Source organism: Halyomorpha halys, unplaced genomic scaffold, assembly GCF_000696795.3.
Source record: "Halyomorpha halys isolate HHAL.00 unplaced genomic scaffold, Hhal_1.1 Scaffold419.1, whole genome shotgun sequence".
Classification (NCBI taxonomy): domain Eukaryota; kingdom Metazoa; phylum Arthropoda; class Insecta; order Hemiptera; family Pentatomidae; genus Halyomorpha; species Halyomorpha halys.
The window spans coordinates 270035-284448 of record NW_027114485.1 but is presented as its reverse complement, the minus strand read 5'-3'; the positions used below and the strand labels follow the sequence as shown (position 1 = coordinate 284448).

The 14414-nt window shown below is 29.4% G+C and overlaps 1 protein-coding gene across 1 annotated transcript in view; it reads left to right on the top strand.

Moving 5' to 3' along the window:
• Nucleotides 1-696: 696 nt before the first annotated feature.
• The window catches only part of LOC106682506 (diuretic hormone receptor), a 283519-nt gene continuing 269801 nt past the window's right edge, over nucleotides 697-14414 (top strand). The window contains exon 1 of the mRNA XM_067051687.1: nucleotides 697-823. The gene's annotated coding sequence lies outside the window, so the exon portion shown is untranslated. The remainder of the gene's footprint in view (nucleotides 824-14414) is intronic.

Here is a 14414-nt window from a genome sequence, read left to right as displayed (position 1 = left end):
ACTTATGGTTTAATGAGTCCCCAGAGCTCAATACTGAATTCCAAATTTTCTTTTCCGATCCATCAAAAACAGAAAATAATACATGAATTAATAAATTGCATTACGTAAATGAACCATTTATCAAATTAAATACCTTTTTCTACCGTTGGTACTTGAAGGTGTCCATTGAAATATGAGGTTTAGATGTGTCCATTCTGTGAGAACTCTACTTAAATATTTGGAGGGGAGGGACCTCTGGGTTATGATTGAAAAAATGGAAGAACAAATAATAATTAAAGAAGAAAGATAATGAATAAACGATAATAATAATTAAGAGATATATAGTGGTGAAGGGATTGGGGGTTACAAGAGAAGGAAGTACTTTAGGTAGAGTGATAAGGTTAATTTCCAAGTAGAGTTGATAGTGATAGTATAAATGAGCTTTTTAAAGCAAGTTGGAAGTTCGGAGCTTTTGTTAAGTCAGCTTTGTACTACAGCTTTTTCGGTAGGAACGGGGAAAATAAAGTATGTGTATGTAGTGTTAAATGTCAAAATATTATTCCTGATTTTATTTGGATTGGGAGTAATATTTTAAAAGAAAATTAACCAAGGCATTTTGTGAATAACAAAGGCTCTCGTTATTAAGATCCGAGCGGCTGTGCAGTGTGCTGAGTGTAGTGAGTACTACTGTAGAGTTCGCTTTGGGCGGGAAGAAGGAATGGCGCGGCGGCAGTCTGTGCCTCATCGCTCTGAGGGTAGTGTCGCTTTGCATTCGGTTCTCTGCGTCTTCTCTTTTCTCTAGGAGTCTTCAATAAGTCAAGAAAATATTTGGGGAAAAATAGAGGTAAGGGATATTTTATTTACGATTAAATATAAAATTCATAATAATGAAATAATTTTGGTGTCATTTGGTGAGACATTTAAATAATTTTAATTCTAATTGTAAAATTGACATGAATTTAATATAGTCCTTATCTATTTAATTACTTTAATTCTTTATCTCATATTACTATCAGGAATAAATATCATAATATAATATTTAAAAATATTAAATTGAACCGTGTAAATATCATCTCTGAGTTAAAGATAAAGACAGACTAAATTATGTATATGGGGCCAGCTATGTTTTCCGTTATATGTATGGTTTAAATACATGTTTATTCTAAAATATATAAGGAAAACAATAAGATTAAAGTGCAATATTAAACAATTTTCTTTGTATATATAATATTTTATTAACTAATTTAAATATCTATTACTTCAAATCTTTCTAAGAAATAATTTTAAATTCTACTAATTTAAAGATAATTTTTTGTTCAACTAAATAAAAAAACAAAACAAAAAAAATAATCAAACAATTCATAGATTATAACGTTTATGAAGAAACATTAAATTGTTATTATCTATCGTTAAGTTAATATCATTTTATGGTCTTTTCGTCATTGATTTTCTCTTCAGAGTAGGAAAATAATTAATTGTATAGTTGTATTTATTGCATTTATAAATTTTGTTTAGAAATATAGAGCAGTACTAAAATATGAATTCATGAGAAATTTGTTTTTCAAGTTATGAGATGGGTATTATTCGACAGATTTTTAAAAAAAATTGGAATAAAAACATTCAATTGTATCTTAATAATTAAGGTTTAATTGACTGAAAGAGTTGTACAATTATTTACTAAGGTGGAGTGAAAAATATTCCATTGATAAATTTGTTTAATTTTATTTCATTTATATGTAATAATGTTTCGAGACCATGGCCCCATCTGGCAAACTGCAATTCGCAACAACCAATTTCTATTATGCAACCAACATATAAATAAATTAGTTACTTTATCTTATTTATGATTATTATTATTTTTGATACTAAAATTATTATTTTTTTTAAAAACGAGAAATAAATCATTTCTCCTTATTACTAGTTTTATTAACAATATTAATTTTATTTCCACTGTGGTTTTTTTAAAATTTATTTTTGTATATACGAGTATTATAGTAAATGTCTATTTTTGTAGAATGAACTAGTATAGGAAAAAAAAGACTTTAGTGAGGATTCAGAAGATTCTTCTGTAAAACAATTTAGTTTCTTTATTTATTTTATTTGGCATTTAAAATGATTTATTATTATTATTTTATCAAAGAATTGAATACACCGCCGACAAAATATTCATAAAAACATTGCAAAACTTTGTTTTTTTTTTATCAGTTGGGAACTGAACAGACGAAATATTTACACACCTGGGTGTCATGTTCACTATTCCTTCAGGTGAGATATTTTATCAAAAGTAGTTTACATACTGCTATATGAAGGTATACAAAACAAACTGAAAACGTAGCTCCTCTATCAAATACCACCAAGAAATTCTTACGTGATTTAGCCTGATCCAACAAACTGATAAAGGAGTTTGGTACTGACGTGTTGAAGTAACTCGAATAATATTGAAACCTAAAATTTGGTATCAATGTTATCAATATAACAACAATCAATTATTTAATTTTCTATAGATCTAACATTTTTTGCAAATTAAAAAAAAAAAAAGTATATGGAAATAATAATGATCACAATTTTCAGTATTAAGTATAAGATTATTTAATATAGATTTAGGTTCTGCAGATGCCATTCGTGATAAAAGAACTAAAATTAACTTGTACAAGATTTTGATCTTTTTTAATGAATCATAGACCCTGCCCAAATCAGATGTGAATTAGTGCCCAAAATACTGCGAAAGACAGGCAGTTCAAATTAGTTAATGGACGAGTTCCAAAATCATATTAATTTTGGGATTTGATTTAAGACTTGATTCACTACAATAATCTACGAAGACTGTGCTTAGAAAATAGCAGTCCAAAAAAGTATGTATGTGAGAAAAAATTAATTTTTAAATTTCAGGACTCTTAAAACAAATCCGTTTTTAGTTTTAAATTAGTGCTTAGTCAGGTAAGGATTTTAATTAATTCTAAGTTCAAACTGAAGAGAGCTGATTAGTCAGTGGGAATAGACTTATTTTTACTTTCACCTATATATAGTGTATGTAGTAAGGTGAATTGATATCTTGCATGATTTCAAATTCGAGTTTACGACGGAAATCCACGTTATGAGAGCCCCTAAACCCCAACAACCAAGACTCTCAGAATGATCTCTGTGTGTGGAACATCCCAGCTTTAAAATAAAAAGTTGTTTGAAACTGAAATTACAAATGCGATAGCAACTTTTTTGCCAAAATCGACCAACGGGAAGTGCCAGTGCATTTATAGAATCGATATTTCGGTATAATATCGGTATTTTGATGTAAAATTAAGTGATCATTAATGTTATTTAGGTCTTATCATCAATGAAACAGTTTAACAGGGATTAAAGGTTAGTAGTATTGATTATATAAGTCTGTATATACATGTTTAAAGACTTTTCGTAAATATTAAAACATCCAATAATATTTATGTTAAATATAATCTCTCTTTCCATCTATTCACATCTTATTTGAAACTACTAATTGGGTGGACAGAAGGTGGTCGGTCGAAGAAATGGGATTTAAAGGTTGAAAGGGTTTTAGAAATACGAATGAAGGAGGGAATAGAAATCCATAGAGAAGAGGAACGGATAGGAAAGATCTACCAAAAGCTAAGGTTCTGGGCAGTTACTTATAAGCCTGAATATAGTGTTTTCCTTCATCTTTATTCATCTTCCAATAGCCCGGTTTTGCAAAAAATAGTGGTATCGCCTGTGTTTTTTTCCGTATTTCTTATAAAAGGATAGCAATAATATTAATTTTGATAATATATTTCAATATTTTTTTCTTTCCATTTAATAATTGAATTTTCTTAAATATGCTCTTGGATCTATTTTGAATATTTCACAGATTAGATGAGTCTTCGTGTATCGGAATTTTGTAGGTATATATTGAATAAAAAAAATTGTATTTTCATAATCCAAAAAAAAAAAAATCAGTAGTCAGGCTATGTTTTTTTCTCTCATGGTCAAGGTCCATCATATCCTTTTTCAAAGTTCAACTGATCATTGTCGTTTGCATGGTGAAATATACACCGTTTAGTCATAAGGTCATGGAAAATTCTTCTGCGAAAAAAAAGAAGAAATTTAAGAATTCGTATGACTAAATGATATAAAGATAATATCTTGTTGAACATAAAGTGAAACAGTTCTATTTAGTCGAGGTGAAATCGATTATATTTTACGCTGGTTTTGAAATCCCAAGTTCTATTCTGAGAATATTTAACTGAAGGTAATGACTTTTTCTTTCTTTTTTTAAATTGATGATTGCGCCATCTATATGCATAAAAAAAAACGAGACATAGAATAAAATTACTTTTGCATCTAAATGACTTATACTAGCTACTTTTGTAAGAGGCAACTAAAGTAAACAGTTCAAGTTTATTTTCAGTCTTAAACCCACCGAACAGTGATTAAGTGCTTTGTTAATTTTAGGATTGTATTCCATGATGGTACTCCATCAGGAATATGCAAGTGTTATGAAAGTTTTTTAAAATATAGAATTGATAAATGAGTATATCTTGTTACCAAACACTGCAATCACCTAGTCTCTCACAAAATCGGTTATACTTTGTATTTATTAGGTAATCCATCCTCTATGGAAAGATAAAACTCTTTCTTAAAAAAAAAATAGATTTAAAAATGTATACCCACATGTGTCTCTTTTACAAAGAAAAATAAATAAATTAAAAAAAGTGCTTAGCTTTAAACACAGCTATATATTCGGAACGGATCACTCCAAAAAACATCACTAAAAGAATGAGTGTTTACAATTTTATTTTAACCTTTGTGATAAAATAAAGTTTTTTATATCTAAAAAAATGTTGCTTAGTGCACCGTGTTCGTAACTAAGATACTCAAATAAATATCATTATTTGTGTAGTTAGTTTTGATAATTACATTTGACACTTAATTAACCTTTTGTTTGGGAGGTGGGATGTTACAGTTGGTATCAATTAAATGTTCTTATCTGTGGGTTTGGAATATATCATTAAAAAAAAACAAAAAAAAAAAACACATTCGTTAACATGGTTAAAGTTCTAAAATGAATTAAACGAGAAACGTTTCCAAAAAACAAACCAAAAAAAAAAACCTTAATTTAATAATTTGTTAAATAAAGTCATACCAATATAATTATTACTAGTCTTATTAATTCGATTTATTTAAAATTACGTTTTTCATTATGTTATACATGTTAGGTATTTTGTTACTGAAGTATTATTAATATAGGCTTAGGGTTTTTGATTTTTTCTACTACCAATTTCTACTTAAAATCCACCAAGCAACTTGAAACATTGCAGTTAAAATAATTGACTATTCGAGTGCATATACGATTTTTTTTTTTGTGGCTAAACAATGAAAAATTACTTATATAATTAATTTTCAAAAGTTTGAAAAATGTTATCAAGTGCCGATAGGTAAGCATAAGGAGAAAAATAGTATTAAATCATTTTGTTTACATGACAATAATAAGGCCTATCTGGACATACGGCGTTGAGCTTTGGAGCTCCACTAAACCTTCGAATTCCTCTCGTATCCAATCCTTACAATCCAAAATCCTTCGTAAAATCCTAAATGCTCCCTACTTTGTCACAAATAAAATCATCCACAAAGACCTTGTGACCACAAACTCCCTAAACACTCAAACCCATTAGTTTCTAATCTTGCTTCCTCTTTTATTCCGGACAATCCTCCGTGGCGTCTGAAAAGAAGACGGCCTTGAGACCTTATATTGTAAAAATGTTTTTAGAGTGCTACCAATGGGTAGTTTCTTTACATGCTTGTACCATACCATTATGATTTCCTCAAATTTACTTGATGTATTTATGTACAGTTGTAAATATCAATAAATAAATTTAAGAAAAAAATCATTTTGACCTCATATCTAGGTCTTTATTTATTAAATGTAAAAAATAAAATGTCTATTATGTTGGTGTATAAAATTTGCTAACAAAAATCCGTAATAACAAAAAATGTGATTTTTTTTTTTAAAGAAAGCAATTTTTAGATTGGTCCTCACTTTTCACATCAGAATGCATCTTCTAGCTCAACACCAGAAAAAAGATCATGAGTCCACAAATTACATCCTGGCCATTTGACACAACGCTCATTAGAAACTGAAGCGGCCGCTGTGCCCGCCCGGACGCCATTATCAAAAATGCATTGTCATTTCCCAACAAGTATTTAACTTTTTAGGCAGTTATCCAATATTTTAAAATGGTTGTAGTTGTTGACTGTAGAATATGGGTAGAAGATGGTCGGGGGTGTGGTCAGCAAGTAAACAAAAAACTAATTATTCGTGCCGACCTTTTGAGCTGAATTTCAGATCTTCATCAGGAAGTTAAGAAAGAGGTTCTGACCAAACTTAGTTTAATTTGAATTAAAAATTGAGTTTAGTCGGAACATTTGTCTTAACTCCCTGGCCAAAACGTCTGTATGAATAAATAGTTTTTTTTTTATTTGCTCACCTCACTCTTTCCTCCCCACCTGGAGGGATTTATGCGTCCCTCTAGACGTAAACTAAATGATTAATTTAATAAAAATTAATTTTTTATTAAGTAAATAATTATGATAACTAATAAAGGACTGCTATAATTGAGTATAAATTTCATAAAATTCTGGTTTCCTTCGGTTTTTTCCGTGCTAAAATGTCACAACTATGTCTTGTCATCCCCCTAGTTTTGATCCTGGGTACGCTATTAACTGTACATCAGCATTCAATTTTTTATTGTAACATATTAATCATAGCTTTGATGATTAAGCTAATTAATAATTATGTACGTAATAATATCTGGTGAACTTGAAAAAAAAGAAATGAGACAAAAACTTATGTTTACTGTATTTTTAGTTCGTTTAATGGTTGAATTTAAAAAAATAGAATTAATTTTTTGTCCATATACCTTTTAAAAATCACTTTTCTTATATATTTGAATATCTCTTCTAAGACATTGTGATCCTTCAGAACTTTGTACACAAAATAGAAAACGTTATATGATCTACCTAAGGTACTGTGTTTGACTAAGAAATTTTAAAAAGGAAAAAAAAATTTTTTTATGTAGAAAAGATAGCTGTCTGGCGAATAACCCCTCCTTTGACTAATCAACGAACGCCACTAGAATAACTTTCACATAAAAGAGTTCGATTTTGATAGTAGCTTGTCTATTTCTCCTATAATACGTCGTACTTCTCAGTTAAAGAATCTTTAGTGACCTCTTTTATGACAAATTAATGGTGGTATTGGAAACATAATATTGAATCCACCAGCAGTAAGTAGGTCACTAGATAAAGTTGATGAGGACTTTAAGGAATGGCGATATTAAAGAAAAGTTTGATTCGCTCTGATATCGGCAGCAGGGGTTGGAAAACTATTTCGTTGGCTTGGTGACACGTGTTATTTTCCTGCACGTGGAGTTCCAACATAAAAACCTTGATCTCGTTATTACAGAACTTTTCTCGAGCCATACTAAATAATAAGGGCATTAAAAAATATCTTCTTCCCGACACTTACCGTGTAGAAAAGTTGAATATTACTCCATGTATGCATAACTCAGTATGAACCACGCGTATGATGATCTCTATCACTGCATACTTGATATTACTTGTCTACCTCACTCCATTAATATTTGTATTTCACTGTAATAACAGTATTTTTCTTTTTTTGTGAACGCCGCCTTCCTTTTTTCAGTGAAAATTCATCTAATAAAGAAAATAAAAGTGAAAGATCAGAAGGCGGTCATGAATTACGACTCCACATTGTGGTTGAAAATTGGCATTAAAAAAGTTCACTGAGAAAAGATTTGTTAACATCTTGATCACAATTATTTTACATTAAGATGGGTATTTCCAAAGTTTTAACCATAGTTTTAGTGAAATTGTAAAAAAATAAATATATTATTTCTCAGTTTTATAAAAAAAAAATTAAAAGCTACACAGTAAATTCACGAAAAGATAAAAAAAAATGATACATAGTTTATTTAGGATTGAATGGAAAAAACTTCGCAAAATTCAGAGCCTCTAATATTATAAGATTTATGAATAAATGGAAATATAGATATTTAATTATTCCATTTATTGATACACATGGTCAATCAGCAATCATCCAGTATATAAAATTTATGTTTTTAAACCAAAATAAACTGAATGTAAACACTTTTTAACAACTAATTATTTATAAACATCATAATGATTTTTTTATTTTATTTATTTATTGATATTTACAACTGTACATAAAATACATCAAGTAAATTTGAGGAAATCATAATGGTATGGTACAAGCATGTAGAGAAACTACCCATTGGTAGCACTCTAAAAATATTTTTACAATATAAGGTCACGAGGCCATCTTCTTTTCAGACGCCTCGGAGGACTGCCCTGAATAAAAGAGGAAGGAAGATTAGAAACTAATGGGTTTGAGTGTTGAGGGAGTTTGTAATGGAAGGATTAATATCTTGTTCGGGCTAGATCGGTTACAAATGGAACATTAAGGTCTTTGTGGATGGTTTTATTTGTGAAGAAGTAGGGAGCATTTATTGTGGCAATAATCGTAATCCCTACCTAGGCAATGGCTACCGACAGACATTCCGCTAAATTTTAGGCTCCGTCTCTCCCGAGGTGAGGAGAAAGCTATCATTGAGCAAGGAATCATCAACAATCAGCCGAACCTGTTTCTTACTAAACAGAGATTTGAACCCAAGTAGGTCTTCCTTGCATCGCCTTTTTGATATTGATCTTTTTTTTTTTAATACCAATTCGCATTCATCAAGAATAAATTGAGAAGTACGAAATGACGTAATTAAATAAATATACTTTGAAGAAGTGATTCATGATTTTTTAAAAATAAAAATAAACATGAATACCTTTTGTAAATGTTTAATTTTATTTTCAATGTTATTTACTTTTCAAATATAATATATATATAAAAATCAGCTGTGGTGCGGGGATCAAACCGTTTTCACTTGCTATAAAATTTCATAGTTAGGGTTTCTAATGAATAAAAACTTTTTTGTGCCAATTTTTTTTTCCGATTCCTCTAAATTATATTCACTTATTAAAAAAACACAAAGAAGAAAACTCAGTTACTCTAATAGTTTTTTTCAGGAATCCTCCAACATATGAGTTATCAAAATATCTAGCTGATATATTAAAACATATTTCCACCAACAAATATAACTCCTAAGATTCCTTTGAATTCCAAAAAAAATGTCACCAGCATTCAAATTCCATCAGCATACAAACTCGTTTAGTTGGTCGCATCATCATTGTTTACAATTGTACAAATAAAAAATATATTAAAAAATAGTGAAAACGGGTGGAACACACTTGAAAAACATACTAATATTCTTCCCATATCACAGCCCTCGAAGAATGGTGTTGTAATTGGAGGATTAAAATAAATCCTATCAAATCACCTTTACCATTCGTCGTAAACCTACCGACTGCCCTACAGTCTCCTTTAATAATATTGATCTTACCCCTGTCGAACAGATCCGCTACCTTGGACTACGTCTGGATAAACGACTATCCTGGAATCCGCACACAATACTGAAAAGACAGGAAACTGCACGTCGATTTCAACTATTACAGCACTTAAAATCTTGAATGCTCCTTACTTTGTCACAAGACCTTAATGTTCCATATGTAACTTATCTAGCCCGAACCAGGTATCATTCCTTCCATTACAAACTCCCTAACCACCCAAAAACAATAGTTTCTAACCTTGCTTCCTCTTCCATTCCTGACGATCCTCCGAGGTGCCTGAAAAGAAGATGTCCACGAAACCTGCTAAAGTAAAACATCATTAGAGTGCTACCAATGGTTAGTTTCTCTACACGCCTGTAACACTCCAATTTAACTGAGATCAAATTTACTAAATGTTTTACAGTTGTAAATAATAATAAATAAATTTAAAAAAAACCTTTATGGAGGATATTTTCACCGTACATACAATAAATAAAATATGTACACTTAGTTATTGTTGTAACGGCTTGTTTAATTCTGGGTTTGACCGCCATTAGCGCTGTTTTCCATTAGGCGTTTGATCTTCCAGCGAACAGGTTCGTTTTTATTTTCTTTCTCCTTTCTTTATTTTACTCTTTCCCCTTATTTTCTCCACTTTTATCCATTTTCCTTACCCGCGTTATAAGTTTTGTACACTATACTTATAATTTGCCTCTTTATCATCTATTATTGTTACATATATTTTCTTCCTCTCAATTTTCATTTTCTTTTCATATTTTAATTTTAAATTAATAATAACTAATATGTTCATACTTCTTTGCATTATATAACTTTATTTTTATTTAATTTCCTTAATTATGTTATTTTACCCACTTTTTCAATTACCTATGTATACATTTTATTTCCCGCTTCTCTCATCACTTCATTTTATTAATTCTATTTTGTAAAATTATTCTGTTTATACTTTCTTTTTATTTTTTTTAATTTTTCTATACTTACTGTGGTTGTTATCTTGTTCTGTTTTTAGCCCTGAAGAAGGCTAGAAACTCTAGCCGAAACGTTGGCACATTAAAATAAGTTAATCGTACTTATTTTAGTTTTTCATTGACCGCACCCCCAACCATCTTCTCCTCATTCATCATCCACGGTCAACTATCTCTCATAATTAATAATAAATAAAATAAATTTAATTTAGGTTAAAAAAACATTTAGAAAATATATAAGTCGTATAAATTTGTAAACGTATAATAAAGGTACCCCCTTGAAAGACTAACAAGAAAGCTTAGATTACAAGAAATTAGAGCCAAATCTACTTCATAATTGGAATTACTTTAGTAAAAAGTTTAACGTTTTCATTTATTATATTATTTCGTGCATTAATTTTTATATTATTATATGCATTAAATTCAATAGTTTTGTTCATTTGCTGTATATCTGTTTCAAAACGTATTTACTGAAACAAAGAGGAAAAAATAAACATTATTTTGTACATTTGAAGTCAGTCTCTTTGCTGTAAATGGTCTTTTTTTCACATAAATGTCGGATAGTTAATCAGATGCATTTGGTCACGTATTCATAATGTGTATGAAACATGCATGTATAACCCAAATTTAGTGCGTGTGAAACCGTGGGGCACTGCTGGGATAAAATAAATTAATTATTTTAACCAGCATGTTGCTTATAATTAGATACCGGATTTTTGTTCAGTAAAAAAATGAAAATTTGCAATTTTGTGGTAAAAACTCAATATGTGTATAAAACAGCCAAATTCTGCAGTAATCAACTTTATTGTTTTATTTACATACAATATTATATAATATATAATATTAATACATGGGGAGCTTACCTAACCTTTTTTGAAACAAACTAAATTCGCCAAATAATCTAAACTCATGCCAACTCATATAATAAACTACACCGATTAAAAATCTAAAATTGTGTCCATACTCGAAGAGCTAAGAGAAGGCTAGTTGTGTTAAATAATTTTATATTCCTATTACGAAAAATAAAATTTAATTCTTCAACCATTTATATTTTAAGTTTTAGAAAACATACGCATAATACCTTGCAAGAGTATTTTAAAATATTTTTCCGAGCAAAATTTCCTTCTTAATTTTCCCTAAAAATTCATATATCATGTTCTTCTTTTAAATTGTGTTTTCACATACAAATATATCATTTAAAACCACATGTAATAACTCAATGTAGAAAAACTATATAAAGTTTGAATAAAAATGCTTATACATTTTTGTATGTATAAGTATAATTATATCGATTGACACAGTGATTTTTATTTAAAATAATGTATATAGGGGATTAAATATAATAAAATTGAAAAACTCTCTAGTCACAATAAAGTCGAGACTGAAATATGAAGCTAAAAAGCTTATTATAGACAAACATTTTCATAGTTACTCGAAACGTGCTGTTCATGTGTTAATTAATGCTTTTTACCTTAAATTTGCCAATTTCAAACCATAAATTAAATAATTAAAAAAAATAAATAAAATGAATAAATATTAGCATACTTCCTCCTATTTGTGTATAATACGAGAAATCTAGTTAATCATTAAAATTTACGTAACGAAAGATCTAAATTTGTCCAAAAACAGTAAAACGTGCAATTTTGTGGGGAAAAACGTGCAAAAAAGTTTGTTAAAAATAAAATAAAATGTATTTTTCATTATTCGAATTCTGTCGAAGTATAGTGAAATTTGAAGCTTGGCATATCATAAGATCTGAAACGGACGGCTTAGTAAGAATTATTGTGAAGCATTTCTAAACCAGCACATACTAGGTCAGTCAGAATCACAATATAACCAAAGACGAACGTTAAGATGGTGATGTTAAAGCATATATATTATGGGAAAAACTGTGGAGGAAAAGAATTCCTGATTTCAGAATTTTCTACGCAATCCATCTACCTTAAGTTTCAACAATATGAACGTCCATCTTTGGTTTAGTTTCCTTCAAGCCTTTGTGTTGGGAACCAATTAAATATTGATATGGGGAGTGAAAAAAAAAGATTATGAATTATTAACATTGTTTATATTTTATTTTCACTTATTATTATTCGTTAAAAGTGTAACTAACCCTCTCATACAATCGTATGCTACAGAACTAACATATTAGGTCACCTAAAGGACTCTTATATGGTCAATCATCATTCAAAGTCGACCCCTACTCTATCAGTCATACTGAAGCTCACTTGTAAATGAGATATCGAACAATAAGATCCATAATGCAATGTCTCTTTATTTTCTTAATTAACAGAAAGCTAGTTTGGCCTTACACTATTTTGGCGTTTGCCTGGAAAATTAAAAAGATATAAATGAAGAACGGCCTCCTCTCTACTTAAAATTTTTAATCATTATCAGTGTTGAAGCTAAGGCAAATCAGTGGCATTTTTAAAGGAAGCTCCCAAAAAAATAAAAAATACTTCGGATATAAACATTTATTTGGCGATGCCTATAAAAGAAAACATAAACATAGAATAAAACAAAAGAATATAAATAAAATAATGAATATAAAGTAAAAAATAAAAGGCCTTTCAGATAAAAATAAAATTAGTAAAACTAATCATGAAAAGAGATAAACATATTTACAAAATTAATAGATATAAAATAATAGATGGCGACTCTGAATGGTCAGGAATGAGATGGGAAGATTGTAAAGAAAACATTATCCACTCCAATGAATCAGGGGAAGAAATTTTTTGTTGTATATATGGGTAGGTTATTAATTCGTAGTTATAAATACCGCTGCAACTCTCAAATTGGTCATAACACTAAAGGCCCACGGTTGTACTGGCTTTTTAATGCGTTCAATATTCAAACTTCAACTAAATTAATTACCACAATGTTATTCATAAACGTAGTGGACTGTATTATAATAATAACAGTCAAAATTAAATGTTTAGACACCACATAATTAATGCAGACAAGGTTTGGTAACAAAATCAGGCGAGCTACTATTGGCAACTAAACAGCTGATTTAAAGCCGTAGATTTTTCACCCGTTGCTAGGCGACACCAACCAAATATTCCTCACTGACCGTTATTCCTGCATTTAACTATTATAATACCATATATAAGTACACTAGTGTTTCTTCTAAAAATTAAATAAACTTCTAATAAAAATAAATCTAATTAAATTAAATGCAAGACTATTTACAAATTAATTATGGAAATTTTCTTGAACAATCAGTCTTACCCCTACATATCTCTGTCTATGTTCTACTGTAATTTTGACTTATCGTGATCCTTATAGACTGTACCAGTGCATCGATCACTTCGTTTTTTAATATTTTGTCCGTTAATATTCTGTAATTATCCATTTTACAATAATAAAAACATACATACATTTGGTGCATATATCCTCTTTACATAATCCCGTAGGATAGATCTTGATAAGTTAGGTTCAGTGGCAATGTGTGCTCAATTAATAATAATCTGTAGCGTATTGTGTACTGTACACTGTGTATTGTGGAACTGAGTACAGAATACTGAATGTACTATGAACTGGGCCCGGAGAACTTTTGTCACAAAATCTCCGTTCTTTGTTGATCTTTCACCAGTTGCATGCATAATGGAGGATGTGGTTAATTGGTTTCCCTTACCGATATTGGCCGATACGAGCATTCAATATTGCAGTTGATAACTTCATATTTTTAATAGTACATTTTTACTCTTGCTTAACTATATATGGAATATGTAAATAAGTATTGCGATAGCATAAAATTTATTTTTACGTATTTTAAAATATCTCACGGTTTTTATAAGTTTTTACTTTTTTTTTATAAGTATTTATTTTAGTACATCATAGCAGACCCGGCAATAGGTTTCTGTTGCTAGCTTAGAGAAAGTTCTGTTTATAAATTGTATGAGTACCATTTACAGTTTGATATGAATATAGTTGAAAATAAACGTTATTACGAACATGGTATTATTATTATGTCTCCCTTACAAAATTTTA